Here is a 19,758-nt window from a genome sequence, read left to right on the forward strand (position 1 = left end):
GGGGATAGACACGTGCAATCCATCAACAAACGGAGTTTCTCTAGCAAGTCTTATGCCACGACAACTGCAGCCACATACAACAAGTTACCTTCAGTACCATAATCCACATCCAAACCACATGAACCCATAAACCAGTAAGTCAAGAGAGTCACTCATGCACAACCCATAAAGATGCCAAGATGCAAAAACTAGGAAGTGGGACAGTCTACATTCATGAAACAAGTACATTCAGATTTATTAAAGGTGCTTCAGCTGAAGCATTATTACAACAAAACACCATAAAATAAATACAGAAACCAGAAGCTCTCAACGTAGTGCAAACAGTGCTGAGACAAAAATAAGTCAATGAGAAAAGCTGGTCCTTCGTGAAACTCTTTAAACTGCCTAGAATTAGCGATGGAACACCCTTTTACTCATCTAATAATTCCGTTGTTCCCAATTTGTGTTACCCCAGCTGACTATCAACTGCCTGGCTGCACTATTTTTTAAGTGACTCAATATTATCCCCAGACTGGGAATGCATTGTATGTCGGACAAGGGAGGAGGAGAGCAGTCTGCAGCATACCACACAGACTGGTCTTGCATGTTGGGGGATTTTTTTCAGCATGCCCTAAATGGGCAAAGCTAGTGGCCTCATGAACATCACTGCACATATCAAGTAGCTCCTTCCCTCATATGCCACAGTTTAAACTGCAATTTGCCTTTGTGATTATGGCACATCCCCGCCATTGGTAATTTATCTGCATCATGAGCAGAAACTCCTCCCTCCTAGAGTGGACAAAGCCACTCTCAAACCCCTCCTTACCAGGCTCCTCCATTACCTGAGATGCTAGTCAATCTCAGATTGTCTAGGTCACTATAAGGTCTCAGTCCCTCAACACTACACATACAGACCTCATATGCTACTTTACACAGTTAAAGTCAAGGACCCCATGCTCACCAACATAAATGACAGACAAACTTTGATAAAGCACGGTTTTCTTTCAAACCCTTTTACAATGACAGCAACATCAATGGCTTGAGAAATGTCAGTAGGGATTACCTTATCTTTCCATAAAAGTTAGTTCCGATTGATATTGGCAAGTATACTGTGACCAGATTCTACAAAAAAGAGTCACAAGGAGAAATGTCTATCTGAATGATTGAGGGTTACAAAATGGCAGATTATTTTCTTTTCCATGCAGCCAGGTTTCTCAAAGAATGAATAACCGTGAAGCTACATCACATGGTTTCCCACTTTTATATATAGTGACTTTGATGCTGTACTCTTTGATCATTCTATTTCCCTTGCAGGCTCAGCAGTATTCACGTTTATAATATCAATAACATTAACAATATTTCTAAAGTGAAAAAGTGTGTACATGAAAAAAATGAATGTAATGAAAAAAAGACATAATGAAATATCACGCCTAGACCACTTTAAAACTAATGGGTTAATAAAATGAAGTTATGTACTTATCATAACATTCCATCTGTGTTGTCCATTTTCATTCCTCAACTGTTGGATCTGGATCCAATCCTCAGATCTGACTCAGCTGTTACTATAGCTCATGGCCACCAAAAAGCTTTCGAGCTCCTCCCTACCCATAATGCACAAACCCCTAACGTACCTCATATTTTGTTTGCTGTAGTATATAAAGAAGAACGAACTACTGTAACAATCTTAGCAGAGTAAGCCATATCTGGAGCTCAGTACAAAGGACAGTTGTGTCCTTATAATGTCTCGTTCTCCTAGCAGTCCATTGTGAAAAAAAATTGGGGTTGGTGAGTGAGAAGTTGAGGAAGAATGGGAAAAAAAACACAGATGGAATGTTATGGTTAGTACATATCTGCTTTATCTGATGTTGTCAATTTTCATTCATTCCTCAACTGCTGAGAGAGTCCCCAGCTACCTAAAAACCCAGGTGGACTAAGGATATTCCTTATCACAGCTGAGCCAAAGGCTGCTCTTCCATTCAAGACCAGATCTAGTTTGTAATGAGTAATAAAGGTATGAGGATTGGACCAAGTTGCAGTCACACATATGTCATCCATGGAACCTCTAAATAGAAACACTGAAGTAGCAGTCAAGGAGCTAGCAGAATGGTCTCTTAAAGGTTTTGGTAAGGTTAGACACAAAAGTATGTGACAGACAGGGGAAGAGAGCATCTGTTGTCTAGCTATTAATGGAATTGGAGAAACTACTCTGTTAGTTTGAGGTATGAGATATCGAGATGAATCATACCTATTGGGTGAGACATGTCTGGAATTGGATCCAGAATCCATGATGGATAAAGAAGACGAGGCAAAAGGAAAGGGAAGCAACCGTATCTGTCAAGGCCAGCAGGATGCAATGATAATGCATTTGCACTTCAACCGGGCAGCTTTCTATAGAAATTTGGGAATTAGGGGAGTTGGGAGGTAGGTACAGAGCAGACAGGGGGGCCAACTGGGGAGCAGAGTGTCCCTCAGTGATTCCCCTGGTGGAAGAATCAGGGCAAAGAAGCTGCTGTACTTGTTTATGGGAGATGCAAAGAAGTTGTAGCAAGGCTGGCCCCATTGACGGAAAATCATACCTGTCAGTTTCCTGTTGGGAGACCACTTGGGAGGTAATAGAATGAACCTGCTCAGTCTATCTGCAACCACGTCGGACTTCTCCAGAATGTGCATTGCTATCAGAAAGCGGTTGGAAGAAATCACCTCCTGCCACACTCTGAGGACTTCGACAGAAGCAATAAGATCTGGATGCCCCTTGTTTGTTGATGCAACAAACTACTGACATGTTGTATGTCTGGATGGCAAATGTCCTGAAAGGGAAATAGTCTTGAAATGCCTGCAACACAGAGCACTGCTCTCATTTCCAGGACACTATGCTTGTTGGCCTCATCAGCTGACCAAATGCCTTGGACCGGCTTCCCCAGGAAGTGCCCCCTCCACCAAGTCTGGGAAGCATCTGTGGTCACTATAGCCTTGAGCTGAGGGAAGATGAAAGGACAGCCTTGTAGGACCTGATCTGAATGAATTCACCACCAAAGGTATCTCTTGCATGACTGAGTGACTCATATTTTTGCTGACATGCGTTAAGGTATCGATCATTGTGTTGCTAGCAACCATTGAAGAATTCTCATATGAAATCTTGCTACAAGGACTAAAATTATGACCTCTGACATTGACCCCAAGGCTGGCAGAATCAATTGAGCCGAAATGTTGGTACTGCAAATTATTTTCCTGAGCTGGAATCTGATGGTCTGTACTCTTCAGAAAGGAAGAGAAGCCAACATTGACATTGTGTAGAACACAATTCCTATGAATTCCAATGTTTTGAGTCAGTTGTAACAGAGACTTGTTCTCATCTGAGGACAACCATAAATTAAAACAAGTCCGAAGAACCTGATTTCTTGCTGTTATCAGTAGATGCTTGATCAGGGCGGTAATGAGCCAGTCGTTTACAGATGGAAACGCTCTGAATCCCTGTGGTCTCAAGTGAGCTGCCGCCACTGCTGTGCACTTGGTGAACACCCTGGAAGCTGCGGGGATTCTAAAGGGCAGTACTCTGAACCGATAATGACGGTCTCCCAGCTGGAAGCATAAATACCTACTGGATTGTCAGTTCATTTTATGTGATAGCATGCATCCTGAAGGTCCATCGAGCACATCCAGTATCCATGCCAAAAAAAGGTAGAGCAGACTGAATCGTGACCATCCGAAACTTTGTGTGTTGAACTAACTTGTTCAAGTCACAGAGATCCAAAACTGGTCTCCAGTCACCTGTTTTCTTTGGTACTAAAAAGAATCTTGAGTAGGTTTCAGATTCTATCTGGTCTGGTGGGACCTCTTAGATGACTTTTTCTAGCAGCTGTTGTATTTGTAATACTGCTGCTTTCCTCTGACTGGGTGGAACATCAGGACTTTTCTATACAGGTGGAGGTGGTAAGGAAAAGGGAATTATATAACCTCTGGAAATAATCCTCTGCACCAAAGTATCTTTTATGTCTAGCCAGGCACTCTGGTGCAGTTAATCGACCCCCGACTGCCTCCAGAGGGGAATAAATTGAGCCTCCTTTCAGGAGCGCTGATAAAACCCATCAGAGAAGGAATCTGTAGACCCTTCCCAAGGGGGTTAAGTTGCCCATTTCAGCTCCCCTCTGGATCTTGAAAAGGACCCTGGGACATCCTGACCAACATTTTCCAACCACCTTGCTGATTCCTAGAAAATTATCATTGAGGGGTCGAAAAACTTGCACCCACTGCATAAAGGATCTTTCCATCTTTTTCACACCTGGAGAGTGTGTCCTTCACTTTTGGGCCAAACAACGAGCAGCCATCAAAAGCAACATTGATGAATGACAACTTGAAAGGCTCTGTAAAATCACACAAGCACATCCAAACATGTTTCCTAATGGCAATGCCTGAACTCGCTGCCCTTTAGGTACCTTCAGACGCATGCAAGATAAGTCTCATGGACGAATTTGCAATAACTGAAGGGTCACCAATTGAGAGGCCACAGAAAATTGAGCCTTACCAGTAATGTTCCCTAAAAGGGATTTTGAAAGTTCCTTAATCAAGTCCCTTTGCGGTCTTGTAAAGTGTGCCAAGTAGTTGAGTGACCCAAGGGCACAGGTCACTGAAGCATAATCAGGCTTCAAAATCTGTCCAAGGCCCTTGTGTTAGGGGGATGGACAGAGGAACTCTGCTCAGCAAATTCCTTCATGGTAGCCACGGCCATGACTATAGCATCTACGGGCCCACCCAGTGTACTCAGACAACCTCAGATACAAAGATAAAACCATCTTTGGATCCAAGCCAGATGGACATGGAAAGTTCAGATCCAGGGGCTCCAAACAGTCGAATAAGAGAAGGAGCTGCCACAGGCAGAATTTTATAGGAAAGAGAGTTAGGGGAAAAAAAAGAAAATTTAAAAACAATGTGAAGACAAAATAAAAAAGGTAAAGGATAGGAACTTTACTATAACTGTTAAATGTGAACAGTTTGAAAAACATTAAGAGGAGAATTAGTACATTACAAAGGTGTGCTGGAATAGATGCTGAAGTGATAATATTAGAGGACATAAGATTATTAACAAAAGAAAAAAAGAACACAAACAGAAAAACTTTGGAATGCAAACGTTACCTAGGTAAAGAAACATGTTCGGGCATATGTGTATTATGTCAAGAAGACATTAAAATGTTAGATGTTACAATAGTTGAACTGAGTAGAATAACAATATTAGACAGAAGACACATTTCTTTATAAGCAGAGATCCATTAAGCTGCTGGAGATTTTTGCAAAGGATGGGGTAATGATGGTGAAGAAAGAATGCAATTACTTTGTGGTAAACTCCGTTTCCACTGCAAGGTAAGCAAAACCCCATTCAAAATGTGCAGCATTCAGTTGTAATTAACCTACAAAATTACTGTCTGAGGTTGGTCCTTCATCTTCAGCACCACCTTAATTTTTTCCTCAATTAAGTTAGCCCATAATTTCTCAATCACAAATGTGTGGGGATGCACATTTGCTTTATTTTCAGAGTCTAAATTTAAGGACTGAAAAAAAAAAAATGCCTAATTCTTTGTTTTTTTTTTTTTTTTTGGTTTCCAATTCATGCCCCCCAGCTGAACATAAACTTAAGTGAACCTGCTCCCACTGGTCAACTTTGCCTTTAATGTCACTAGTACTAGTCCCCTTAGGGCTGGAACCACAGCTATGGGGGCCTGGGAAACAGAAGTGGTTCAGAGAAGATTGACTGGCAGCGTTCTAAAAGCCACTATGGAATTTTTTGAATGTCCTAACCGGGTGGAGCTACTGACGTCACACACATCACTGCATGTATAAGCGCTAGTCTCCCCTTCAATACTGAAATACTAACACTGTCCCCTTTACTGGGGGACATGTCAGCTCGCAGCAGAAGCCCCACCTTCTGCAAATCGGTGAGCTGGTAAAAAAGCCACTTCTTTCCACCATTCCTACGTGGTTCATCCAAACTCCAAGCCATTAGTCAAAGTCAGGTTGTCCAGGTCACAGTCAGGACGCCATTTCTCTATGCCACACAACCAGGTAAAAAAGGCTGAACTATGTCTTATAAAATGCCTACAAACTCCTAAGAATCAAAGAAGGGATAAGATTTTGTACAGAATTAAGGTTTGTTTTCTCATTTCTATCAGATTTCCTTTGTTTTCTCAAGATCTACAACAAAAGAACAGTCTGAATGTCAAAATCTACTGCAAACATCTGTCTGGTCACAAACAAAAAAAAAACTTTAACCCAAACAGGTTTATCTCTATCCTAAAAACCTGCAATTGGGAACCTCTCAAGCACCTGCCTCTAGCAGAAGCCATTCTCTCCTTAACTCCACCTTCCTAAACATACTCTACTATCATGCCCCCAGAACCATTACAGTGAAATCAAAAAACGCACCCTGTCTAAGTGAAGAATCCAGATCCCTACTCAGAACCAGAGAAAAAGTCTGGGAACAATATCGCAAAACCAAATCCCATATAACTGAAGAAACCTTCCAAGAACTCTAAAATAAAGCAAAAAAGACTAGTAAAATTAGACAAAAGCAACTACTATCACAACATACAGAATACACATCTAAATAACCCTCAAAAATTCTGGGCAGCAGTTAACAATATATCGCATCCTGGAAAAACAACCACTCCTACCTCAACAACAACCAACAACTCCATGAACTTAGCCACTCAATTTAATACTTACTTCACAGGATCAATTCATCAACTTGCAATGACCCACACTAGCCCCAACCACATCCCTCCTTCCCCAAACCACAATAGTTTACACCTTCCCAGAAGCAACAACCAGTTTACACTAAACCCAGTCTCCACAAACACCATCAAAAAAATACTAGATAAACTTAAGCCCACTACCTTAGCTGACTACAATTTCTCTGCTGAATTCCTGCAAACTGCAGCAGTAGCAATCACATGCCCTGTATCCATACTTATAAACAGGTCATTATCTGAAGCTTACATCCCCACCATCTAGAAAATCTCCCACATCTTACCTTTGCACAAAGGAGGTAACTCCACCGAACAATCAATCAATCACCCAATTGCAATTCTATTCCAGCTCTCAAAAATTCAGGAAAGCGTTGTACACACTCAACTTATGGACCATCTCCTTACACACAAGCTCCTATCTAATACCAAACATGGTTTTCGCCCCTCTCACAGCACCACCACCACAGCCCTACTGTCCTTTCCTAACACAGTTAACCAGCATAGAAACAATGGTCAATTTGTATCAGCCATGTTCCTGGACCTGTCCAAGGCCTTTGACATGGTCAGCCACTCCAAACTTTTCAATGTCCTCTCCTCCTTTAGCCTCAGTTACCCCACTATCACCTAGCTCCACAGTAACCTAGTAGAACATAAACAGGCTGTCCACTGGCAACAAGATCTTTAACCCTGTCTTCTCATCACCTTAGGGGTTTCCAAAGGCTCCATCCTTGGTCCTCTGCTTTTTTCTCTCTTCCCCAACCAACTCCATTCTGCTACACCCCAAGCCTCAAGTGGTTCAGTACGCGGATGACACTACCCTGATTTGCTCAGCTTCCTCTCTCAAAGACCTCCATACCATTACTCAGGATTACTTCTCATCTGCTAAATCCTGATTCACTAGCTCCTAACTTATCCTAAATCCCAACAAAACAATACTTCTTCTCTTCTACCCATCCAGATACACTTCCCCGTCCACATCCTTCATAAGTTCATAGATTAGTACTAAGCTAACTGCCCTTGCAAGACATTTTAAGCCTAGCCAATTATCCCTTGTGAGACTCCAGCCCTACACCTTGTGCTTGCAAGGCAAACACCTTAACCATTAGGCCACCCTCCCATAACTTCAGTATCCTCTCTAAAAATAAAACGATCACACCAAGAAACCATACCAAATTACTAAGAATAGAAATTGACAATAACTTCAAATTTGATATTCAGATTTACTGACATTTATTAACCGGGTTAGTCCAACTGAGTCAGGGGCCCATTTTCAGTGGAGACCCAAGGAGAAAAGCTCCAGAAGTATTACATATTTTTACAAAAAAAATCAAATCAAAAATAAAAATAAGAGTAAAAAATTAAAACCACCATGAAACATAAGAAAATCAACAGTTAGAAAATACCTGTACATAGAGGAGGTTAAATAAATCGACAGGTCCAGAGAATATCACACATAATCTGAAGAAAAATTTTAAGTTCTTTTTTGAACAGGTGTTTTTGATGAATGCTTCTTATGTTTTGAGGGAGTTCCAAACATGTACAACAGAGTATTTGTAGAGGGACTTTCCTACATTTTTATTGGGTTTATATGTGTCAAGGAGGTGCTTGCTGGAAGTATGAAGGTGACTATGGGGGATGTAGTAGGAGACTAGGTTGGAGATGGAAGGACAGGAAGATGGGTCATTCAGGATAGTGTGTGTAATGTGAAGTTGGGGGTACAAGTAGTTGTTCAGAGAATTCTGGCCATTGTAGTGATTTAAGGGCGAGACAGTGGTGGGGATATTAGAGGCTAACCTGGCTATTCTGTGATAAGTTTGCTCTAGTTTAGTGATAAGTGAAGTCTGAACATTAGTAAGGAAGGGGCAGCATAAAGAAGACAGGGTAGAAGAAGGGACTGAGTAAGAGAAGGTTTGGAAGAAGGTGACAGAAATTTCTGGTTCTGATAGAGAAGCCCGAGTTTCTGGTGGATCTTTTTTTATACATTGTTGGATACGAGTATCAAATTTTAGTTCATCATCAATAATTACTCCAAGTAGTTTGGTATGGGGTTTGGATTTGCGGATGGTGCTATTAAGAGAGGTGATAGAGCAAGAGGGTTTGTGCTGGACAAGTGTTATAGGGAAGAAGAGGAGTAGTTTAATTTTTGGGGGGGATTTAGAACTAATTGGTTATCAGACAGCCAGGTTTCAACAGAGGTGAAGGTTTGCTGAGTCAGAACTAGGGGTTCAGGGGTATTGTGGGCAGAGGTGAGGAGGGTGGAGTCATCGACATATGTAGAAGTGGAGAGTTTAGTAGCAGAGTGAAGTTTGTTAGTGAATATGTTGAACAGAAGGGGGCCTAGAATCGATCCTTGGGGAACTCCAGTATTTACAGGGAGGAATGGAGAGAGAACAGTTTGCCAGTGGATAGATTGCTGCCTGAGAGAGAGGTAGCTAGAGAACCAGCTGATGGAGGGGGAAGAAAGATGTAGTTCAGAAAGTTTAGTAAAGAGTTTAGTGAGAAACAGTATCAAAGGCCTTTGAAAGATCAAGGAATAGACAGGAGACTAGCAAGTTATTGTCACAGCCTTCAGTTATTGTTTGAGTAAAGGAGAGTAATGCAGTGGCTGTGCTATGGTGGGGTCTAAAGCCATGTTGGGTAGGAGCAAGGAGATTGCTGTCAAGAAGGTGTTTGATTAACTGAGCATGGGTGCACTTTTGTAAAATTTTAGAAAGGGGGGACAGGACAGCAATGGGTCTAAAGTTAGAGGGATCAGAAGAGTTCCAACCTTTGTGAAGAGGGATTGTATGAAAGGATTTCCAGATATCTGGGACAAGGGCCTCAGAGATTGAATGATTAATAAATAGTGACAGGGTAAGCAATGGATTGTGCAGCTATTTTTAGGAAGTGGGAGGGTAAGTTGGTTAGCAGACAAGAAGCAAGGCTTAAGTTTACTTAGAAGAGATTTAATAGTGGTAATTGGGACTGGTTGGAAAGAAAACATATTGGGAAGAGTTTTGTTAAGAGGTGATAAAGGGGATGGGTGAGCTGTACTATTTTGTGTGAACTTTTGGATAGTTTCTGTTAAATAGTTGTTGAGGAAAGTGGCAGTTTCAGTGGTAATGTTCTGCGGAAAGGGGTTGGGAGTAGGGAGTTTACTGGGTGGAGCAGGTTGTTGATGGAGGTCCAGAATTGTTTTGGATTTTTGTGAGAGCTGTGTTCTGTGTTGGTTAGAGGAAAAATAAGCTCTTATCTCTGATGTCTAGTTTTTTGGTATGGTTTCTGAGCTCTTTGCATGTCTGAAGTAAGGAAGGGGATTTATGGTTGATCCAGGACTTCCAGGTGCAATCTCTTTTGTGCATGATCAGTTGGGTTTGTTTTGTAAGCTAGGGGGCACAGTTGGATTTAATTCGGATTTTTCTAAAAGGGGCAATAGAAGAAGAAGAGTGTCAAAGAAAATCTTATTGAAGGACTTTGCAGCCTCATTGAGAGGTAGGTAGTATAGGAAGGACCAGCTGATGCCAGATAGTTTAGAGTTAAAAGTTAAAAGTGTCTGGGTCAAAATGGGTGAGGTTCAGGCATTTTCTGAAAATATGGTCTTTGGGAAAACGTTGGGTGAATATACGAATAAATGTTGGGGAGTGATCACTTAAAGCATTTGGAAGTATACCAGGGTTATAGTAATGGTTGGGAGCGGAGGTAAGAATCCAGTAAAGGATAGGTCCAGAAGGGGAGTTTTTGTTAGTTCTAGTGGGGGTAAAAAATGTGTTAGTCTCAACCTCCACGGATTTCCCTATGAGTAGGGGATGAGGGGAACAGTATAGACCAGGCTATGTTAACGTCGCCAAGTATGATGGTTTCACAGGGGACATGTTGAGTGAGCCAGGAGAGAAAGTTCTCTAGGATTGGAATATTATTGCCAAGTGGAATGTATACAGAGAGACTATGGCAAATTTTTTGTGGGAGTTGAAGTGACAGTTAATGATAGGATTTTTGCAGGTGAGAAAGATGGAACAAAAATCAAGAGGAGGGGAGAGGATTGGTAGTTCAGAGTAGATGATAGCCACCCTCCTTCTCGCGTATCGGTTCCATCTGAGCGAAAGATATTGTAGCCTGGAGGTAAGATTTCTGAGTTGGTTTAAGCCAGGTTTCCGATAGAGTTAGGATGTGGGGAGATATATTAGAAATCCGAGAGTGCAGTTCTGTTATGTTATTTTATTTACAATGCTTTGAATATTTAGCAAGAAGATTTTTAATGATTTAGGTGGGAGAGTGTTAGGAGGGGGTAGAGGCGGGGGGGGGGGGTTACTGTTGAGGTATTGTGCAAGTAAGAGGTGAGAGGTCATGGGTTGGGGTGGATGTCCCCATCCAAGATAAGTGTGTCAAAGAATGTGAGAATATAGAAGCACAGGTTCAGAGCAGAAGGATATCTAGGTTTCAGACTAGTGTGGAGAAGTGAGCTAGAAAAAGTGGTAATTTTGAAGAGGTCAGATAGTGAGGTGGGAAGACTGATGGTGAGACTAAATATGGATGAAAGAGTGGGAGTATGAAGGAGGGTGGGAGAGAGGGGTTGAAGGCAAAGTGAAGTATGGCAGAAAGTTGTTAGTGAGAGGAAGAAGAAAAAGGAGATGGACAGATAGAGGTGCCACATGACAGGAGATAGAGTAGAGAGAGGGAATGAGTAGTAGACATGGCGGATATGTAGTGGTATAGGGTATGACAGTGGGAGAGGATGGTTCGAGATTAGAGGAGCAGTATGTGGTAGGGAATGGATGGGACTAGGAAGGGTACAGGGTAGGTAATGAGGGTATAGGGGAGGAGAGTGTATAATGAGTGGTTGTCAAGGAAAAAAGGTCTTTTAAGTGTGGCTGACTGACTGGAGGAAAAGGAAGGGGTGCAGTGTACAGACTTGAAATTTAATAAAAGAGGGGGTGGGTGGGAATGCGGGTAGGATAGGGGAGTGGAGTGAGCCCGAACATTCCGGGTTAGCCCAGATGGAAGAGGAGTATGAATCAAGGTTAACCCAGCTGGAAGAGGAGTGTGAATCAAGAAAAAAAAAAAAAAAACAATCAGGTAGACTGAAATGATGGCCGTTTGCAGGCAAGTTATATGCTGCCTTACTGGTATCACAGGTTTTGGGGAGAGAATATGTATGTTACAAACAGCAGACACTTTTAGTCCTGAGCTTATATTAGTTTCCTTTTGCACCAAATAGCTTTTACTAAACTGAGATCATACCTATCAACCTCTTAGGGCAAGAAATCTGGACAAATCTATAAATAAAAGTGGGACAAAGGCCCAAAAACGGAGGGACAATTTTTTAAATATTGCATGAATTTTATGAAGTGTATGAAGTCTGAAACTCAAATATCGGTCATCATTTTCTAACTTCAGTTTTTAATTATTTGCCACTAATTTCCCACTAAAACACAATTTTATTAAAAAAAAAGGGACCAAAAGTATGAGGCAAAGATTTGGACATTCTGTGAAAAGCTATGCAGTTGAGAGGTATGATTGAAATACGTTAGGAGTGCCAAGGGTATCTTAAGGGAGAGTTACATTAGGAGAACAAGAGAAGGGGAAGGCTATGAGCCAGGACTTGTAGAAAGGTATGAGAGGAGAAAAACAAATCAACCAGCTAGCCCAGGTAAATACCTAAAGGTGTCAAGTTTATCAATGTGAACTCAAAAGCAGATTTAGTAGAGTATCCAGAAGGTAGAATGCAAAATAAATGCAAAGCTTTGGGAAACTGTATATATTTGTTACAATAAATGGGAGGAGGGGGGGTCCAGTAGTGTGCACGACAGAAGAATCAGTAAGAGTATCACAGAGAGAAGATTGTAATAAACGTACCCTGCTCACAGTCTGTTGGTAAGACTTTGCCCAATCCATTAAACAAAATCACAAAAAACTAGGTAATACAGAAAGAACAGATTTCTTACAAATAACACAAAAGCCACCATTGCTAGAACACATCTCCTCTCAACTCTCCTGTACGCCTCCACAATCTTAACCAACCTCTGCAAGACAGATTTCAAAAACAAAAAAAAAAAAAAAAAAAAAAAATATCCTTGTTTTCCCGCCTCTCCTGGACTAGTTTAGACCAGTATACAGGCTTTGCTGTATTCTGGGCTGTGGTGTAGTTCCTGTGTTGTCCATTGCCTTACTTGGATAGAAGGAAGTTTCTTTACTCACCAGTGGGAGTGGGGAGCCTTGAGCAGCCTATCTGTCCCTGAAGGAGTGACCTCAGCACAAGAGCTTGTAGTAATTGGTTGTTTTGGACCATTTCTAGCTCTTTTGAAGTTCCCTGTTTAAAATCCGCGTTTGCGTGGCTTTGCACGATTGTGCGCACAGCGCAGCACCGGTTAAACAAGGTTAAACTTTTTCTGGCTCCGCCAAGCTGCTCTTCAAATTTTCCCTCAAGAAAGCTCTACTCTTATAATAATCAGTCTACTCGCTTTATTATAAGCCTAGCACTTGTTCTCAAAACCTCTCTTTTAAGTAAGCACTCTCAAACTAAAGTAAGCACTACATCCACCTACCACCCCTGTGAGTACCCACTTCCCTTAAAGGCACAGCACTCCTTATAATAGTCTAGCATGTCGAGTGGTAGATTACTAGCATCCTCTCTGGTTCAGCTGGTTAATCTGGGAATCTTGAGACAATGCTACAATTGTCTCATGTACACAGACAACCCTCTCCTCCTCCCAACAAACACAAATACATGTGAGAGATGCAACTATATAGCCAAACTGGAGGCTGAACTCTTTCAACTCAGGACTGGCAAGACCAGACAGGAGGAGAAGGTAACCACACACACAGCAAACCCAGTCCCACATAGACCTACCACAACTGTAAACCAAACACATAACACAAAGACATACTCGGATGCTCTAACAAAAAACTTACCAAAACAACAGAGGCTCCCAAAGCAGACACCCAAAAATCCACCACCTCAAAACATAACACATGCAACACATACTTCAATAAATCAGTGTGTCAAACAATCACAGCCCTTAAGGCCAAACACCATGCCTGATACACTAGTAATAGGCGACTCTATAGTCAAACCCACTGACGTTCCGCTTACCAGGCTCAACAAGGAGAGGGTAACGGTGAGCTGCCTATCGGGAGCTAGGATCCACAACATAACACACGCACTCAGGTCACTCCAAAGCAAGTACAAATATGACTCAGTCATTGTCCATGCCGGCGTGAATGACCTGAGACGTACCTCCCTGGACTACATGAAAAGAGACAGAGGAGCTCTCTAATTATGTAGCCCAGGCTGGTATGACCCTGACTCTGAGCAGCATCTTGCCCTCACCAAGAATGATGCCACAATACAAAGACAAGATGATCAGCTTTAATAATTGGCTCAATTACTGGTGTCATTCTAGGGGGATCCAATGTCTGTCTGCTTGGGATGACATGCTGGACAAGCCACTCTGCTTCGCAAGGGACGGCTTGCATCTGTCACCACTGGGCTTCCAGATATTGGCTAAGGCGCTTGCCACCCCCATAGTGCCTTTTTTTAGGCAAGGCTCAAAAGACAAACCCACCTCCTTAGAAAACAAAAATGTTAAAAAATTAAGGGTGATGCTGCTCAACGCCAGAAGTCTAAATCTCAAGATGCAGGCTCTCTAAGCACTCCTCAGTATGGAGAACATCGATGTCTGTGCAGTAACTGAAACCTGGTTCAAGGCTCCTGAGAGCACCCTAGCGCTACCAGGCTATACCTTGTATCATGCTTTTCGGCCCCAAAACTCAGGCCAAACCAAAAAGGGAGGGGGAGTGTCCATATTCATCAAGGACACCCACACCTCCAGGTTAGTGGCAACACATGAAGCAGAGACCATCCAGGTGCAACTAACCATAGGCAAAACTGCTATACAACTGGTAGCATGTTACAGACCACCCTCCCAATCTCAGGAACCCCATTCAGCCTTCCTGAAGACATTGGAGGATATGAATGTCTCACCAAACACCATCATATTGGGAGACTTCAACTACCCTAACATAGACTGGGTGCATTATTCTAGCCCTAACACCCTAGCCCAAAGGTTCCTGGAATTCATAAATTCAAATGCAATGGAACAGCTAGTCACCTCACCCACAAGGGGAGATAATATACTAGACCTGATGATCACAAACATGGGGACAAAGTGCTCCACACCGGAAGTATACCCCTCACTAGTGAGATCTGACCACAAACTAATCACCCTGGATATACATATCCCACCTCCACCCCCAACACAAAAGACTACAGTGAAAAACTTCTCAAAAGCCGACTTTACACTTCTTAAGACTGAGATGGTATCCTTTAAGCCCACTGGGCCAGTGGAAACCACATCCCACCATGCTGAATCCTTCACAAATGCTTTCTACGGACATCTCCAAGAATGCATGGATCATGCAATCCCAAATAAAACCAAGACCCTCTCCACCAAGGGCAGGCATCCTGTCTGGTGGACCCCAGCCATAAACAAATTGTATAACAAAATAAGGAAGCTACTGCACGACAGAGCAAAATCCCATAAAGAGAAGGCACCTCTGATCAGCACTAGTAGAAAGCTACGTTCTCTCATAAAAACATCCAAGGCCAACTTTGAGAGAAAAATCGCTATGGACACTAAAGATAACCACAAGGCCTTCTTCTGCTATGTTAGAAACCTGGGCGGAAACCCTCAGATATGCTCAGAGTTGGTTCACAATGACAAAAAATACACTGAACCCACAGATATTGCCAACATTCTGGCAGACAGGTTCAGTGCAAATTTCTCCCCTCCCTCACCCCCAAAAGAAGAAATACTTATCCCAGCTGAATGTAACCTCCCTGTCATCTCAGATGTCCAGGTGAGAACCGCCCTCAGCAAAGCTAAAAACACAGCATCAATGGGACCTGACGGTATCCCGGGTTGCGTGCTACGTGAACTCCAAGAGGAGCTAAACCCGCACATAAAAATGCTATTTAACCTTAGCCTTACTACAAGATCTGTACCTGAACACTGGCGTACAGCAACAGTGGTCCCACTCCACAAAGGAGGCACCTCTACAGACCTTGGTAACTACCGCCCCATAAGCTTAACCAGCCTGGTCTGCAAAGCTATGGAAAGAATCATTATGGAACTCATAAACAGAGACATTGAGGACCTACAGACACTTGATCCCACCCAGTTCGGCTTTGTAAAGGGCAGATCCTGCCTTTTGAACCTGGTTGACTTTTTCGAAACAGTCACTAGAGCCATTGACGAGGGCAAAGCAGTCCATACAGCCTACCTGGACTTGGCTAAAGCTTTCGACACAATACCCCACTCAGGCATCATAGACCAGCTCAACAGCTTAAATGTAAATCCATATGTCACAAGATGGGTTGCAAACTGGCTAAAGGATAGAACCCATAAAGTCAAAATAGTTGGAGCCATGTCAGACTCAAAGCCAGTCACAAGTGGTGGCTCTGTCCTGGGACCCCTCTTGTTCGGCATTTATTTCTCAGATGTGAAAGCAAACATGGGAGGGTTGTGGCTGACAAAGTTCGCAGATGACTGCAAACTAGGCGCCATAGTCGATACACCAGCTGACACATACATCCTACAGAAAAGGCCTCACTGAAACGGACAACCGGTGCCGGAGTCATGGCCTTAAACTAAATGCCAAAAAATGTATAGTCATCCCCTTTGGGAAAAACAAAGTACCCACAAATTATCACATAGACAGTAACCCACTGAGTACGGAAAACGTAATCAGAGACCTGGGGACCCAAGTCGATAGTGACCTCTCATTTGACACCCACGTTGCCAAAGTGGTTAGAAAGACTTTCTACCTTGCCCACCTTATCATGAAGGGATTCACATCCAGATCAAAGGAGGTCATTGTACCCTATACTCCTCCCTTATCAGGCCCATGATTGAGTACAATGCCCCATTTGGTATGTACCTCACCCGGCACTTGCAACAGCTGGAGAGACCCCAAAAGTACCTCACCAAGAGGATCAAGGGTCTCCAACATATGTCATATGCTGCCAGACTAAAGAAACTCCAGCTCTATTCAGTAGCATACCGCCTACTCAGAGGTGATCTGTGCCTGACGTACAAGGCCATGTCCAATCAGGAATTGATGGACATGCTCCACCTCAAAAAATCCAAATCCATCAGAACCACGAGAGCTAAAGATTTAAACCTCAGCACAAATATGAATAGGACATGCTGGAGGGACAGATTCATAACTCAGAGGCTTCCCATACTCTGGAACAGAATCCCAGTTCATGTTAGGCAGAGCCCCTCACTGACTCTCTTCAAGAGAAATCTTGATGAGTGGATGGGAGATCGTAGGTTTACCCCAGGGTTCATCTCTGTGTCACTACTAGACAGAGGCACAGTAAACTAATTCTGTTATGTAAGGGGGTCTTCACTGTGTCACTACTAGACAGAGGCACAGTATTCTAAATCTATTCTGTGCACTTTTGTACCATTACATGGGGTGACGAAAGTCACATCACTATGGCTAGGCTTATACATGCCCCAGGGCAGATAGCCTAGTACTAAACTATGAAACTATGAAACTTGAAGCCTGTTACAGTAAAATCTCCAAGTTTGCCACTAATGCCTCATACAGGATGCATCACTTAAAGCAGCTCAAGTGGCTTGAACTCCCTCAACTTCTTCTCTTTAATCAACTTACCTTCGCCCAAAAAATACTCTATCAGGAAAAAAAAAAACGTACGCTCAAAGATCTCATTCAGCCATATTCCTCCTCAAGACCCGTTCGCTTAGCAACAAACTACTTCTACACACCACCAAAGCTAAAGATTCAGCAGGTGAATCACTTTTTTTCAACTGCATCTCCAAACATTGGAATAATCTACCTAACTCATTAGTAACTAACTCCTCAACAGTTCACTTTTAAAAAACTTCTAAAAACGCACCTTACTAACACCTGGCTCTGTACCTGCAACTTTCCTGGATAACCTATTCCTCCTTTTCACTCTAATTGCTGCTTCCGAATATCAATTTGAGGTCTGCAAGCAGCAAAGGAGAACACCGATATTAAGAGTAATCCAAAGTTAAAGGAAAAAAGGCAAAATCTAATTTATTCAGCATAAACGAAATGTGGATTCCCTGAAGATATAGTGACAGTACATCCATAAAACACATAATGAAAAAATACATAGTGTGGCAGGGCATAACGTGTAGGCAGGCTGTTTGTACAAAATAAAAATAAAAAAAAAGCTCTTATAGCTATTTGCATTAAACTGAAAATCATTTAGCTGGCAAGACTCACCACTGTGGCTTAAGTGATCGAATCTGGAGATAAAGTCAAAGTGTAGAAGTATAACCTACATTTATGCCGCCATTTCAGTGGTAGTTGCTTTTATAATGTACATTTTGCAAAACAGGTTCCAACTTTCTTTACAGAACAATATCCATAAACCAAAGGACAGCTGTAATGAATTCAGCAAAGGTAAGGGGAGAATATCTTTACAACTAACACAAAGTTTCACTGATTACACAATTATCAACATACGTTTATCCAGAGTGCAGTGCTATTACTAAGGAAAGGACACTATAGGCTGTGGCCATTCAAGAAAATCCATACACACTGACGCCCATCCACTGGCTAAGCAATCAAGGAGTCTCAATCCTCACAACTAACACCAGTGTGGGGCGTCCATATAGGGAAAGGATAATAAATACACACAGTAAAGTACAATTTCCCTTAACAGCACACAGAGATCACAGGCAATATGGGGCTGATTTCTCCCTTTCTCTCCAGGTCACCAATAAGACTCCCCACTGGCACAGCTACAGGGTCCAGATCTCAGCCTAGTGGGCAAGCTAAAACCTCCAGCACCCTCTCTGTCCAACCAGTGCTTCATGTCCCTGCCCAAGTAGCTGACACACACACAGTTTGAGATAAGAGTTGTATACAACAACACAGACACTCCTGGGGAAGGCTGGCACAGGTTCTCCAGTTGTACCCCTTTTACCCAGACTATACGGTAGTACCATTTGCCACCACCCACTAACATTTATCAGCTACTAAAAAGCCCTTATGAAAGGGTGTCCAATTCTACTGTGCCATATTATTATCCAAATGGTAAGTGCAACTGAAGTGTCAAGGCTTATTTGGAGTACCTTTGTACAATATCACTAAATACATGCAATGTATTCATAGAGCTTAAATTATCTCTAGACAAAACAGCCACAGTTGAAAAGTTTAAAATATTTAATAATAAATAATAAAAACACAGGGCAATACTTCTTACTACACAGTGCTAGTCAGGAGTACAGAGATCACAGAGAAATACTTAAAATAAAACAGTAGAAAAGTTCTGACATCAATACAGGAAAAAAAAATAATCTAAATCGTCCTAGTTCCTAGCTACATACAAGAGAAAAAACACAGTTCTAAAATAAACTTGCATATAGAACACAGGAAGAGTGCTGGTGAGTTGGATGTTCTCAAGACAAATGCTCTCATTCTTTCCTGTCCTTAAATTGATAACACAGTACCACTGATTCGTTTCAGATTACATCATTTCTTTCTGGTTCCCAGGCTAACAGAAACTCAGAGGTTAATAGCGCTTTTGATCTTGCAGCTGGTCAGGAAGCAAGTGCAATAAAACAATGTACATGTAAATTCTAGCCATTAACTCTGGCCTCAAAACAATAGGCAGAATGCCTCCCTCTAGACATCTCGGCTCCATGTTTTAGATCAAAGAATTTCACAATGCTTGACTTATCAAGCTTTCTTACAGCAGAGTGCACGGTTACATTTTTGCAGTTCAACATCCAATACAGTCTTTACACATTTAAGAGAACAAGCCTGTGGTTTATATTAATATTTAAAAAATGACAGAATTATCTACAAAATTCTATCTAGCTAGACTGGCAGCCTTCTCCTATCTCAACACACACTATAGTTAGATGAATATTTAAGCAATATGCTTGCCAATGACTTAGAAATGGGGTCAACAGATTTCATGACAATGGAGTAAGTCAGCTTCAAGTCATAACAGGAAGCACTTTAAAGGCAATCAAATGCAAACACTTACGTTAAAGTA

At 42.1% G+C, this 19,758-nt stretch overlaps 1 protein-coding gene across 3 annotated transcripts in view; it reads right to left on the minus strand.

Annotated features, from left to right (window-relative positions):
• AP2B1 (adaptor related protein complex 2 subunit beta 1) overlaps nt 1–19,758 on the minus strand; it is a 1,330,026-nt gene that overhangs the window by 1,152,646 nt on the left and 157,622 nt on the right. The window lies entirely within an intron of this gene.

Source organism: Protopterus annectens, chromosome 2.part1, assembly GCF_019279795.1.
Source record: "Protopterus annectens isolate FY-2018-M chromosome 2.part1, PAN1.0, whole genome shotgun sequence".
NCBI classification, from domain to species: Eukaryota; Metazoa; Chordata; order Ceratodontiformes; family Protopteridae; genus Protopterus; species Protopterus annectens.